This window comes from Manis pentadactyla, chromosome 8 (genome assembly GCF_030020395.1).
Source record: "Manis pentadactyla isolate mManPen7 chromosome 8, mManPen7.hap1, whole genome shotgun sequence".
NCBI classification, from domain to species: Eukaryota; Metazoa; Chordata; class Mammalia; order Pholidota; family Manidae; genus Manis; species Manis pentadactyla.
Window position 1 is genome coordinate 95267449 of NC_080026.1, and position 15741 is coordinate 95283189.

Consider the following 15741-nt stretch of genomic DNA (forward strand, 5'->3'; position numbering starts at 1 on the left):
TACAAAATCAATACACAGAAATCTGTTGCATTCCTATATATTAATGATGAACTAGCAGAAAGAGAAGTCAGGAAAACAATTACATTCACAATTGCATCAAAAAGAATAAAATACCTAGGAATAAACCTAACCAAGGAGGTGAAAGACTTATACTCTGAAAACTACAAGACACTCATGAGAGAAATTAAAGAAGACACCAATAAATGGAAATACATCCCATGCTCATGGATAGGAAGAATTAATATTGTCAAAATGGCCATCCTGCCTAAAGCAATCTACAGATTCAGTGCAAACCCTATCAAAGTACCAACAGCATTCTTCAATGAACTAGAGCAAATAGTTCTAAAATTCATATGGAACCACAAAAGACCCCGAATATCCAAAGCAATCATGTGAAGGAAGAATAAAGCAAAGGAGATTATGCTCTCCTACTTCAAGCTCTACTACAAAGCCACAGCAATCAAAACAATTTTGTAATGACACAACAGACTCATAGATCAATGGAATAGAATAGAAAGCTCAGATATAAACCCACACATATGTGGACAATTAATATACAATAAAGGAGCCATGGACATAGAACGGGGAAATGACCACCTCTTCAACAACTGGTGTTGGCAAAACTGGACAGCTGTATGTAATAGAATGAAACTGAATTACTGTCTAACTCCATACACAAAAGTAAACTCAAAATTGATCAAAGACCTGAATGTAAGTCATGAAACCATAAAACTCTTAGAAGAAAACATAGGCAAAAATCTCTTGAATTAACATAAACATGAGCAACTTTTTCTTTAACACATCTCCTCAGGCAAAGGAAACAAAATAAAAAATGAACAAATGGTACTACATCAAACTAAAAAGCTTCTGTACAGCAAAGGACACCATCAGCAGAACAAAAAGGCATCCTATAGTATGGGAGAATATATTCATAAACAACTTTTCCCATGAGGGATTAACATCCAAAATATATAAAGAACTTACATACCTCAACACCCAAAAAACAAATAACCTGATTTTAAAACCTGGGCAGAGGATCTGAACAGACACTTCTCCAAAAAAGAAATTCAGATAGCCAATAGGCACATGGAAAGATGCTCCAAATTGCTAATGAACAGGGAAATGCAGATTAAAACCACAATGAGATATCACCTCACGCTAGTTAGGATGGCCAACATCAAAAAGACTAGGAACAACAAATGCTGGCAAGGATGCGGAGAAAGGGTAGCCCTCCTACACTGTTAGTGGGAATGTAAATTAGTTCAACCATTGTGGAAAGCAATATGGAAGTTCCTCAAGAAACTCAAAATAGAAAAACCATTTGACCCAGGAATTCCACTCCTAGGAATTTACCTGAAGAAAACAAGATCCCTGATTCCAAAAGATATATGTACCTCTGTGTTTATCGCAGCACTGTTTACAATAGCCAAGGTATGGAAGCAGCATAAGTGTCCGTCAATAGATGAATGGATAAAGAAGAGGTGGTACATATATACAATGGAATGTTATTCAGCCATAAAAAGAGAACAGATCCTACCATTTGCAACAACATGGATGGATCTAGATGGTATGCTCAGTGAAATAAGCCAGGTGGATCAAGACAATTACCAAATGATTTCATTTATTTGTGGATTATAACAGCAAAGCAAAACTAAAGGAACAAAACAGCAGCAGACTAACAGAATCCAAGAAGGGACTAGTGGTTACCAAACTGAAGAGATTAGGGAAGGTGGGGAGGGAGGGAGAAGGGGACTAAGGGGCACTATAATTGGCAATCAATATAGTTAGCTCATGGGGAAGGCAGTATAGCACAGAGAAGACAAGTAATGACTCTATAGCATCTTACTACACTGATAGTGACTGTAATGGGTGTGGGAGGTAAGGACTTGATAATATGGGTGAATGTTGAAACCACAATGTTGATCATGTGAAACCTTCATAAGATAGTATATCAATGATCCTTTAACTTTAAAAATTAATTTTATATTAGTTGTTAGAAAGCCTCAACTGGATTTATCAAACTATTGAGGTTATGATTATATAACTGGTCTTTCTTATATGATATGGGAAGATATTTTCTACATAAATGTTTACATGTTTTTCAAAATGAGTATTCTTTATATAATGTTAATATAATAGATCCAGTATTTTTAATATATTATGAATAATCTAAAGAAAATTTTAATTATTTTAAATATTTAAGTAGATTTTTCTGAGGTTATTATGAAACAAGCACATTTTGTTTGTATATTTTAATTTTAGTTTCTGAGGGTATTTTTTCCCATAATGTATAAGGAGGGGCCTTACTATCACCAAAATAATATTTATTTTATTCTACTAAAATGATAATTTTATGTTTTGGTCTAACATATCATTTAATGAGAAAGCATATGACTTTTAGAATTACATTTACAAATATAGAAGTAAGTGTTTAAAAAATAATGTAAAGGTATCTAGGCATGAAACTAGTAAAAAAAATGTGTACTATGTTTATTGAGATCAATAAACCTTATTGAAGGACATAAAAGAGTATAGGGAAAAATGCATATTTATAACATGTTAATAAATATGAAGAATATTTTAAATTGTAAAAAATGTCAATATTCCCCAAGTGGAGTTGTAGACTTAATGCTGTGCTAATCTAAACCCCAATGGGACCTGATGAGCTTATTCAAAAATCCATATGAAAGAATAAAACAATACAAATAACTAAGATAAAATTTAAAAACTGGAAAATGGGGAAAGGTTTACCTAAACCACATAGTAACATGTATTTTTAAAACCATAATAGTCCAAACAGTGAAGTATTAATACAGGAAAGATTGTAGGCTCACATGAAAAATTTTACACATATGAAAGTTTGAAATGTGATATAATTAGCATTGTAAATCAGGAGAAATGGCAGACTGTTAAATAAATGGTGGAAGAAATACAATGTGAAACACAGCTCTAAAAGGAAAAAATTTGACCAAATTTACACCAGATACTAGAAACAAGGAGTGCTGCTGACTCTCTCTTAACTTTCTTTATTTTCATATTATAAATCTGGTTTTTCAATGGATAAATAAATTGTAATGTATTCATACAATGAAATTCTATATAGGACTTTGCATGAATAATCCAGAAATATTGTTCAATTTGGATAAATCTCAAGTATTATTGAGTATAAAAGGCAAGTTATAGAAGGTTGTATACAGTGCAACCATTTATGTAAAGTCTAAATACATGTAAAACCATGTTGTGTTCAGTTATTTAATGCCATATAGCAAATTATGGCAATAGTTAGTAATTTAAAATAGCAATAATCCTTCATTATCTCATGTTTTTGTGGATTAGGAATTCAGAAACAGTTTAGCTGGGCCTCTTGGGGTCTCATGGAGTTTCAGTCCCATGTCAGCTAGGACTGCAATCATCTGAAGGTTTGACTGGGGCTGAAGGATCCAATTCTAAAGTAGTTCACAATGTGGCTGAGAAGTTGGTGCTGGTTCTTGGTAGGAGACCCCACCTCTTCATGTCGGTTTCCCCATAGGGTTGCAGGATTGTCCATGATGTGGCCACTGAATTCCCCAGAGCAAGTAATCCAAGAAAGCAAGACAATCTACATAGTCTAATGGCATAGCCTGGGAAGTTTCACACCATTACATCTGCTGTATTCTACTGATTATACAGACCACCCCTGAATTGATGTGGGTTAGGACCACACCACACAAGGATGTGAATACCTAGAGGTAAGGGTCATAGAGTGTCATCTCAGCAGCTGCCTACTGCCATATTATATATTGTGTATTGAGATGTATGTGTATCTGTCTGTCTATGTCTATCTGCCTGCCTATATGTATGTATATCATGGATGTGAAAGATAAACACTAAATGCCAACTTCAGGATGGTGGTTTCCTTTGGAGAAAGAAAGATTACCCTGCTCCAGTGTGGATAATTTTTGAATGGGAACAAAGGCTAGGATGAAGTAAGGAGTCCAATTACACTGGAGCTGGTAGAAGAAAGAAGCAGTAGTGGCCTGGACTAGATGGTGTTAGTGGAAAGAATTGGAGGGGTTGGATATATTTAGAAAACAATGAAAGGACATGGTGAATGAGTATATGAGAAATGTCATGTTCTGACTTGAAGACTAGTCAAGAATATCAGAAAATTCTTTGGATTGGGCAATTGTTAAATAATAGTATTGACTGAGATGAGAAATGTCAAAGGTAGGTAGTTCGGGGAAGATTAATTCAATATTAGGATTTTTGAGTTTGAGATGTGTCTGTGGAAAACTTAGTTGTCTAGCAGGCAACAGGTATAGGTTTGGGACATCCTCAGGATTTAAAATGGTAGCTGGCATTTTAGAAGGACATGGGATTACCTAGAGAACGTATGGATTGAGAAGCCCAGAGGCCTAGGACAAAGCATTTAGAAACTTTTGAAGAATGAATACAGGAAGAAGAGCTATGAAGGAAAATTAGTTTCTTTCTATGTAGACAGAAAGGTAAAAGCAACCCGAAGAGTATGGAATCACAGAAGCCAAAAGGAAAGCTTTTTAAAAAATGAAGAAGTAGGTTAGCATCATTAGATACCTCTAAAACAAACAAGATAAGGGCGAAAGTTCCCACTGAATTTAGCAACCTAAGATAATATGTGATCTAGGAGAAAATTATATTTTTAGTCAAATAATGAGATCTAAAGACACTGTGCATCGGGTTGAACTATATGACTTTAGGAACATCACCTAACCTTGCTATGTTTGATTATTCTTAGCTGTAAATGGTTATTTCTTTGGTTCTTTCAAAGCTAAAATTCTATGATTATATTCCCATTCTTGATGGAGAATATTACAGAAGGGGGGAAGAGAAGAAACTGACTGGCAAGATCATAAGTCACTGAAATTATCCATTATATAAAGTTAGGTAGCTTTACAGCATGTGCTTCCTTATTGTACCAGTTTCTTTCCATAATAAGTCCTTAAGATATATAGTCATGTTCATAAGATCATGTACTTTAGAGGATATTTTACCCTTTAATTTGAACACCAAACTTGAATTTTTATAAACATTTTTAACAATTGGCTAAATAACAAACATTTATATTTTATGACATTTTCTGTACTTGATGCCCCAAAATCTTTTTTTAATTTATTCTTCAACCCTAAGTGTCTGTTGTCCTCACAATTCACAGTCTGGAAACTTCCTTGCCTTTTTGTTATTATGCCTAAATCTGTTGTCACGTTCTATCTCTCAGTATTCATACTGGATGACCCATAATATCTAGATTTCTTTGAAGCAGACTTCTGTATCTAAGAAAATACTTTGATTATTTCTTATTTTATTAAAATGGAAATCAAAGCAAAAGATTTTAAAAAGCTGAACCAAAGAGCCACTTGATGCAACTTACACTTGAAAAGAATAATTATCTAGAGAATAGCAGCTGACAACTGTCACTTGCTTGTAAATATCCCTTGTGACTTCATTACAACCCACAGCTATTTTATATATTGTTAAACTTAGATAACTGTTCTTCTTTACTTGCAAACCAAGAAATCTAACATTTACATTACAATCTAGTGTGTGGGAAAGAAGGAGATCTGGAGGTTTATTTCAAAAGCATTATTATGATAAAGATTTCTCAGTTCTGAAATGTGCTATTCCATGCAGAGTTTCTGAAAGCTTTCATATTTCATTCCTTTGAAAGCCTTCATGATCTTTAAAGGAAAAAGTTAACGTGGGTGAGAAAGACCCTAATTCTCTCTGCTTTGTCTCAGTTATTTTAAAATAGAATCCCTAAGCACTTACCTATGCAACTGATGCTTTATTAAAATCTTCCATACTTTATATGTTTACAACTCCTATCTTTTATTTAAATTCACTCCGTTTACTTCTTGAAATTTATCATTAAATTGTTTTTTCATATATAGAAAGAAGATAATTGGGAGGAAAATACCCTGTGAACAAGTTAATCACCTAAGTTTATGAGCTCATCATCATTACTGCCCACAGAAGAGATAGGAATATTCCTGTTAGTGGCTGTGACTTTAAGGAAACAATGGATTGCCAAGGATTCTTTTAGAAATGAGGAATAAAATGACAATATTTTCAAATGTCTTTAGATATTGCATGCTATGTATTAAGTTCATATTACTATTTCTGGCTTCTTCCTTAGGATACATAGATTAGCTTTTGAAAGGAATAAAGAAATAGAGATTTCTGACTTTGCTTCTTTAGATTTTATGTAAAAATTCAAATCATGTATCCACAAAGAATTAACTGCTATGGGAATTGCTATCCTGCTATCACCAACTAGAACACCAGACAAAATATGTGAAACAACTGTTTTTTAGGTATTGGACAGGGCAATAGGCAGGACAGTACTGTGATCTCAGAGAACAGAAACAAATGAGATTAACCCTGCATTGCCTTACCTGACTAAATTCTAGACCGTAAGACCAGACTAGAATGACTTCCAAGGAAATAATAATTACCAGAAGCTGTAAAATGAAAATTTCTTAGTGCTCAGTCAGGGCTGGAAATCATTTGACTTCCCTCCAGCTGGAGAGGTGAGACATTACTGAATAAATGACCATTCAGTAGAGGTTCAGTAGACCATTTAGAAAAACCATACCTTAGAAGTGGGGCCAAATTGGCCCTAGAAGAAAGATCAAGATTTTCTAGATCTGTCCTAAAAGACTGTCTAAACGACTTGAAGGGATCAAACTAATATGCAAGTAACTTAACTATACAACAAGATCCAGCAGTCATCAGTGTAAAAGTCAAAGTGTCTAACCTCCAATAAAAAATTACTAGGTGTATGAAGAAGCAGGGGGGTTAAAATAGAAGAAAAAATAGTCAATAGAAAAAGACCTAGAAATGACAATGATGATGGAATTACCAGACAAGGATTTTAAAAAATAATCATTACAAATATGATCCTTATATTCATGGAGAAAAGGGAAAATATAAACATAATATGAATAAAAATAGAAACAAATGGAACTTCTGGAGATGAAAAACTATATCTGAAATGAAAAACAGTATAGATGGATTTAACAGTGGATTAGACACTACAGAAGAAAAATCAATGACATTGAAGTGAATAGCAGTTAAAACTATTCAAAATGAATCTGAGGGGGGAAAATCCCTGAAATATATGAAGAGCACTTCAGTGCCCTGTGAAACAATACCACATAGTCTAATATAAGGGTAAATGAAATCCCAAAAAGGAAAGAATGGGAAACAGAAAAAATGTTTAAATAATGGCCCAAATTTTTCCTTATTTGATGAAAACTCTGAGCCCACAGATCTAAGAAATTTAACAATTCCCAAGAGAATAATCATAAAACCATAAAACCATAGAAAGGAACATAATCAAGTTATTGAAAACCAATAATAAAGAGAAAATATTAAAAGCAGCGAGAGGAAAAAAAGATATATTACATACAAAGGTAAGAATATATATTACTTTATCATATATGATGTAAATCAGAAGACAAGATTTTTAGAGTGCTGAAAGGGAAAAGAAATTGTCCACCTTGAATATTTTACACAGCAAAAAATATCTTTCAAAAATGAAGGTAAAATAAAGACTTCTTTAGACTTATCAAGGCTGAGAGAATAATTGCCAATACATCTGCAGAAGAAATGTTTAAGGAAGCTCTTGAGGAAAAAGAAAAATGATAGCAAATGGAATTTTGGATTATATGAAAGGAGTGAGGATAAATATGTGTCCAAATATAAAAGGTATTCTTCCTCATTTAAAAATTTCTTTAAAGTATAATTAGTTCTCAAAGTAAAAATGTGTGGTTTTTAACATGTAGAATTAAAATATATTAGATATTACAAAGTAGGGGGAATGGAAGTATGTTGCTGTAAGGTTGTCTATATAATACCTAAAGAGGTATGATATTATTTGAAGGTTAACTATGGTAAGTTAAAGGTGTATATTGTACACCCTTGAGCAGGGTCCAACAAATCCAGTAGACCAAGTCCAGCCCAATGCTTGTTTTTGTAAATAAAATTTGTTGGAACATAGCCATGCCTATGTGTTTACATATTGCGAATGACTGCTTTTATACCATAGCACAGAATCTGTAATTGCAACAGACATCTTATGGCTCACAAAGCCTAAAATAGTTAATATCTAGCCCTTTACAGAAAAAGTTTGCCAGCACCTGCTATAGGGTAACCCCTAAAAATATAAAAAGGTATAGTTAATAAGCCAAAGTAGAGATTATATGTAATCATAAAAATACTCAGTTAATCTAAAAGAGGACAAAAATTAAGGGAAAATGGAATAAAGAACACTTGGGTCAAGGAAATAAATAACAAGGATAGATTTACAACCATATCTATAATTCACTAAGTGTAAATGATATATACACACTTCAATTAAAAGGCAGAGATGTCAGATTGGGCAAAATAGCAAGACCCAACTAAATGCTATCTGCAGGAAACCCATCTTAAATATAAACACATGGATAGGTTAAAAGTAAAAGGATGAGAAAAGGCATACCACAAGAACATGTGTCCACACAGAGACTTATAAGTGAATAATCATAAAATCTCTATTCATAGTAGCCAAAGACTGGAAACAAGCAAATGTTAATCAACAGGTAAATAGATAAACAACTTATGATGTAGCCATACAGAAACTACACTACTTAGCAATAAAAATGAACAAACTACTGTGCATGCAACAACATGGGTAGATCTCAAAAGCATTATGCTGAGAGAAAGAAGCCAGATACAAAAGAATGCATATTGTATGATTTTCAGTAAAATAAACCTCTAGAAAAACTAAATACAATCTGTGGTAACAAAAGTCAAATCAGTGGTTGCCCAGGATTAACTGGGATGGGGATCAAGGAATTTTGGGAGGTAATGGAAATGTTCTTTATCATGATTATTGTGTCAAAACTGATCAAATGTCCATTTAAAATTAGAATATTTTTTGTTATATATAAATTATGCCTCAACAATGGTTACTTTTAAATTTTAAATCATGGAAGAATATAGTATGAGGCTTTTGTATGCATTACATGTAAGCCTCAAAATTACTGGCATTGGCAAGGATATAAGATAGAAATGATTACAATTGTGGAAAGTTTCATTGATTTGGAACCTTAATTTATTGCATTTCCTCTCAACTCTTAGATTTTCATGGATATTAATCTTTGGAAACATTATAGAATGTATCTATTAGTTATTTTTAAAAAGCTAATAAAGAAACATCATTTATGTATCAATTGAGCAGGATGCTAAGTATTTTAAATGGTTTACTCTTTTATTCCTCAAAATAACTCTATTAGTTAGGGATTAAATCAATTTTATATATGAAAGAATGAGGCTCAGAGAAGTTATACAGTATTCCCAAAGATACAGAGCCATAATTCCTTCCAAGATTTGATTCCAAAGTCTGTTTTCCTTCACAGACTAGTGTGAACTTATTATTGTTAAATTCTTGGTTGCTTATATAAAAATTTTATTTAAAAATTTCATTTGAAAATTATTTTGAAAGAGTTATTCTGACAGTTTTTAGCGACTAACGCTCTGTAAATCAAGACTTGAGGAAAAAAAGAAAATAAGGAATTCTGTCCTGTACTTTTATAAAAATCCTTCCAGTTGTATATCTTAAGATATTTCCCTTAATAAGTATTTTAATCACAAATAACTGAGCTTTGGCTTCTAGCAAATTTCAGGAAGCTGCAAGAGAACATAAAAGGAATAGTTTTTATTATATTGCATAAGAGAATAGTTATGAAGCAACTTGGATATAATATAAGTAAGCGTTGACTGTCATTGAGTAAAAGTGTACTTTCAGATGCCATTCCCCAGGAGTTCTTGAAAGCTTCTGGCTCCCATGGGCTACCTCCTACAGGTTATTGAGTATGGCCCAGCAATCTCTGGCTACTTAATAAAATTTTACTAAATGGAACCAGGGTTTATATTCACCACTACCAAAAGTTTACCTCAAATTCCTGGAAAAGCCTCTCCTTGATCCACTTAGAAGAAAATCCTTTGCAGGTTTTGCTTTGTTCTTCTTAAAAGTGAATTCTGTGACCCATATGATCTTCCATAAGCCAACTGAAGAATAACCTTCTACTAAAGCTAAAGGGCATATTCTTAAGCCTTTGAAAACATTTTAAACCACTCTCATAATAATAGGCTCCCATATAAGAATAATAGTAATAAGGGGGAGGGGCCAAGATGGTGGCATGAGTAGGGCAGCGAAAATCTCCTCCCAAAACCATATATAATTTTGAAAATACAACAAATACAACTTATGCCTAACAGAGAGACCAGAAGATACAGTACAACAGCCAAGCTACATCTAAATCTGGAAGAACTCAGCATCTCACGAAAAGGGTAAGATACAAAACTGTGACCTGGTGGGACCCAAATGCTCCCCCACTTCAGCTCACCAGTGGGAGGAAAAGAATCAGAGTGGGGAGGAAGTGGAAGCACAGGACTGCTAAATAACCAGCCCTAGTAATCTGCACTGGGAGCACAGACACATATTGCATGGTACTGGATATTAGAGAAAAGGAAAAGGAAAATCTTCAAGCGGGTCCCCACAGCCGGCTCCCCTGGGACCAAAGAAAAGCGAGTGCTTTTTGAAAGTCTTAAAGGGACAGGGGCTTAACAGCTGGACAGAATTGTCCAGGCACACTCAGCCCAGCAGGCTACAAATCCTAAAGAACTTTAGGCGCCCTAACCCCCTGGGTGACAACAAAGCTTTGAAGCCCCTCACGGTGATAAGCAGCCTGCCACTTGTTCACCCCAGTGGTGGAGCAGCCGGAGAGCGGCCACACCCACAGCAATCACCCAGAGTCTCCTCCCAGCTACCCAGAAAGACCCAGAGGCTACTGCCAGCGCATACCTACCTGGCACAGACAGAGGAAGCTCGGGCAAGGCACCAAGGGGCGCTGTTCTCACAGAAGAGCACACCCAGTGCACCTGCCATTCCCTGCAGGGTTCTAGGCTACCCTGAGGGCTTCACCGCCCACAGCAACCCCAGATGCTGCTCCCAGTGTCCGGTTAACTGACAGAGGGAAAGGAGAATGGCAAGGCGACCAGCAACCAGGAAGAGACTTTGTTCTCCCAGCTGACACATGCGCCACCTGCCTACGACTACTTCTATTGCCATGAAAAGGCAGAATAATCTGGTCCAGTCAATAGTCACCCAGACAACCCCACAGAGAGGGCCTGGGGAGACATATATAACCAATCTTCTTGAAAAATAATTCAAAATAAAGGTCATACCCATGCTGATGGACCTGCAGAGAAATATGCAAGAGCTAAGGGACGAAGTCAGGAGGGAGATTACAGAAATGAAACAATCTCTGGAAGGACTTAAGAGCAGACTGGATGAGGTGCAAGAGACTGTTAATGGAACAGAAATCAGAGAACAGAAATACAGAGAAGCTGAGGCCAGGAGAGAGAAAAGGATCTCCAGGAATGAAAAAATATTAAGAGAACTGTGTGACCAATCCAAATGGAACAATATCCACATTATAGGGGTACTAGAACAAGAAGAGAGAAAAAGGGATAGAAAGTGTCTTTGAAGAAGTAGTTGCTGAAAAATTCCTCAAACTGGGGGAGGAACTAGTCTCTCAGACCATGGAAGCCCACAGGTATGCCAACATAAGGGACCCAAGAAGGACAACACCAAGACATATAATAATTAAAATGGTAAAGATCAAAGACAAGGACAGAGTAATAAAGACAGCCAGAGAGAGGAAAAAGGTCATCTACAAAGGAAAACCCATCAGGCTATCATCAGACTTCTCAACAGAAACCTTACAGGCCAGAAGAGAATGGCATGATACATATAATGCAATGAAACAGAAGGGCCTTGAACCAAGAATACTGTATCCAGCACGATTATCATTTAAATATGAAGGAGGGATTAAACAATTCCCAGACAAGCAAAGGTTGAGGGAATTTCCCTCCCACAAACCACCTTTACAGGATATTTTAAAGGGACTGCTCTAGATGGAAGCACTGCTAAGGCTAAATAGATGTCACCAGAGAAAATAAAATCATACCAAAGAAAGCAGACCAAACAAATACTAACTAAATGCATAAAATATAGTCAACTATTCACAAAAGCAGTCAAAGGAAACACAAAAAAGTAAAGAATAAAACACCTAACATATAAAGAATGGAGAAGGAAGAATAACAAGGGAGAGAAATAAAGAATCATCAGACTGTGTTTATAATAGCTAAATAAGCAAGTTAAGTTAGACAGTTTGATAGTAAAGAAGCTACCCTTGAACTACAAATCTAAAGCCTGCAATGGCAATAAGTACATATCTTTCAATAATCACCCTAAATGTAAATGGACTGAATGCACCAATCAAAAGACACAGAGTAACAGAATGAATAAAAAAGCAAGGCCCATCTATATGCTGCTTACAAGAGACTCACCTCAAACCCAAAGACATACACACACTAAAAGTGAAGGGATAGAAAAAGATATTTCATGCAAACAATAGGGAGAAAAAAGCAGGTGTTGCAGTATTTGTATCACACAAAATAGACTTCAAAGAAAGTTAGAAGGGATAAAGAAGAACATTACATAATGATAAAGGGGTCAGTCCAACAAGAGGATATAACCATTATAAATATATATGCACCCAATACAGGAACACAGACATATGTGAAACAAATACTAACAGAATTAAAGGAGGAAATAGAATGCAATGCATTCGTTCTAAGAGACTTCAACACAGCGCTCCTCCAAAGGACAGATCCACCAGACAGAAAATAAGTAAGGTCAGAGGCACTGAACAACACACTAGAACAGATGGACCTAACAGACATCTACAGAACTCTACACCCAAAATCAGCACAATACACATTCTTCTCAAGTGCACATGGAACATTTTCCAGAATAAACCACATACTAGGCCAGAAAAAGAGCCACAGTAAATTCAAAGAGATTGAAATTCTACCAACAAACTTTTCAGACCACAAAGGTATAAAACTAGAAATAAATTTTACAGAGAAAACAAAAAGGCTCACAAACACATGGAGGCTTAAAAACATTCCCCTAAATAATCAATGGATCAATGAACAAATTAAAACAGAGGTCAAGCAATATATGGAGACAAATTACAACAAGAGCACTAAGCCCCAACTTCTGTGGGACACAGAGAAGGCAGTTCTAAGAGGAAAGTATATAGCAATCCAGGCCTATTTAAAGAAGGAAGAACAATCCTAAATGAATAGTCTAAAGTCTCAATTATTGAAATTGGAAAAAGAAGAACAAATAAGACCCAAAGTCAGCAGAAGGAGGGACATAAAAAAGATCAGATAAGAAATAAGTAAAATTGAGAAGAAAAAAACAATAGAAAAAAAATCAATGAAAACAAGAGCTGATTCCTTGAGAAAATAAACAAAATAGACAAGCCCCAAGCCAGACTTATTAGGAGAAAAAGACAATCTAGACACATAAAATCAAAAATGAGAAATGAAAAATCACGACAGACCCCACAGAAATACAAAGAATTATTAGAGAATACTATGAAAATCTATATGCTAACAAGCTAGAAAACCTAGAAGAAATGGACAACTTCCCAGAAAAATACAACCTTCCAAGACTGACCAAGGAAGAAACAAAATCTAAATAGACCAATTACCAACAAAGAAATTGAATCAGTAATCAACAAACTAACAAAGAATAAACCTCCTGGCCAGATGGATTCACCGCTGAATTTTATCAGACATCTAAAGAAGACATACTATCCATTCTCCTTAGAGTTTTCCAAAAAATAGAAGAGGAGGGAATACTTCCAAACTCTTTCTGTGAAGCCAACATTACCCTAATACCAAAACCAGGCAAAGACCCCACCAAAAAAGAAAATTATAGACCAGTATTCCTGATGAACAGAGATGCAAAAATACTCAACAAATATTAGCAAACCGAATTAAAAAATACATCAAGAGGATCATACACCATGATCAAGTGGGATTCATCTCAGGGATGCAAGGATGCAAGGATGGTACAACATTAAAAAATCCATCAACATCATCCACCACATAAACAAAAAGAAGGACAAAAACCATATGATCATCTCCATAGATGCCAAAAAAGCATTCAACAAAATTCAGCATCCATTCATGATAAAAACTTTCAATAAAATGGGTATACAGGGCAAGTACCTCAACAGAATAAAGGCCGTATATGACAAACCCACAGCCAACATCATACTTAACAGCGAGAAGCTGAAAGCATTTTACCTAAGATCGGGAACAAGACAAGGATGCCCACTCTCCCCACTTTTATTCAACATAGTACTGGAGGACCTAGCCACAGCAATCAGACAACACAAAGAAATACAAGGAATCCAGATTGGTAAAGAAGAAGTCAAACTGCCACTATTTGCCGATGACATGATATTGTACATAAAAAACCCTAAAGACTCCACTCCAAAACTACTAGAACTAATATCTGAATTCATCAAAGTTGCAGGATACAAAATTAATACACAGAAATCTGTTGCTTTCCTTTATACTAATGATGAACTAGCAGAAAGAGAAATCAGGAAAGCACTTCCATTCACAATTACATCAAAAAGAATAAAATACCTAGGAATAAACCTAACCAAGGAAGTGAAAGACCTATACCCTGAAAACTACAAGACACTCTTAAGAGAAATTAAAGAGGACACTAGCAAATGGAAACTCCTCCCATGCTCTTGGCTAGGAAGAATTAATATTGTCAAAGTGGCCATCCTGCCTAAAGCAATCTACAGATTCGATGCAATCCCTATGAAAATACCAACAGCATTCCTCAACGAACTGAACAAATAGTTCTAAAATTCATATGGAACCACGAAAGACACCGAATAGCCAAAACAATCGTGAGAAGGAAGAATAAAGCAGAGGGGATCTTCCTTACCAACTTCAAGCTCTACTACAAAGCCACAGTAATCAAGACAATTTGGTACTGGCACAAGAAGAGAACCACAGACCAGTGAAACAGAATAGAGACTCCGGATATTAACCCAAACATATATGCTCAACTAATATACGATAAAGGAGCCATGGACATACAATGGGGAAATGACAGCCTCTTCAATAGCTGGCAAAACTGGACAGCTACATGTAAGAGAATGAAACTGGATCATTGTCTAACCCCATATACAAAAGTAAATTCAAAATGGATCAAAGACCTGAATGTAAGTCATGAAACCATAAAACTCTTAGAAAAAAACATAGGCAAAAATCTCTTGGACATAAACATGAGCAACTTCTTCATGAACATATCTCCCCAGGAAAGGGAAACAAAAGCAAAAATGAACAAGTGGGACTATATCAAGCTGAAAAGCTTCTGTACAGCTAAGAACACCATCAATAGAACAAAAAGGTACCCTACAGTATGGGAGAATATATTCATAAATGACAGATCCAATAAAGGGTTGACATCCAAAATATATAAGGAACTCATGCAGTTCAACAAACAAAAAGCAAATAATCCAATAAAAAATGGACAGAGGATCTGCCTCAACAAACAAAAAGCAAATAATCCAATAAAAAAAAGGACAGAGGATCTGAACAGACACTTCTTTAAAGAAGAAATTCAGATGGCCAACAGACACATGAAATCGCTAATCATCAGAGAAATGCAAATTAAAACCACAATGAGATATCACCTCACACCAGTCAGGATGACCACCATCCAAAAGACAAACAACAACAAATCTTGGCGAGGATGTGGAGAAAGGGGAATCCTCCTACACTGCTGATGGG

At 35.3% G+C, this 15741-nt stretch overlaps 1 protein-coding gene across 3 annotated transcripts in view; it reads left to right on the top strand.

Moving 5' to 3' along the window:
• The window catches only part of MCU (mitochondrial calcium uniporter), a 234836-nt gene that overhangs the window by 186779 nt on the left and 32316 nt on the right, over window positions 1-15741 (top strand). The gene's annotated exons all lie outside the window — the stretch shown is intronic.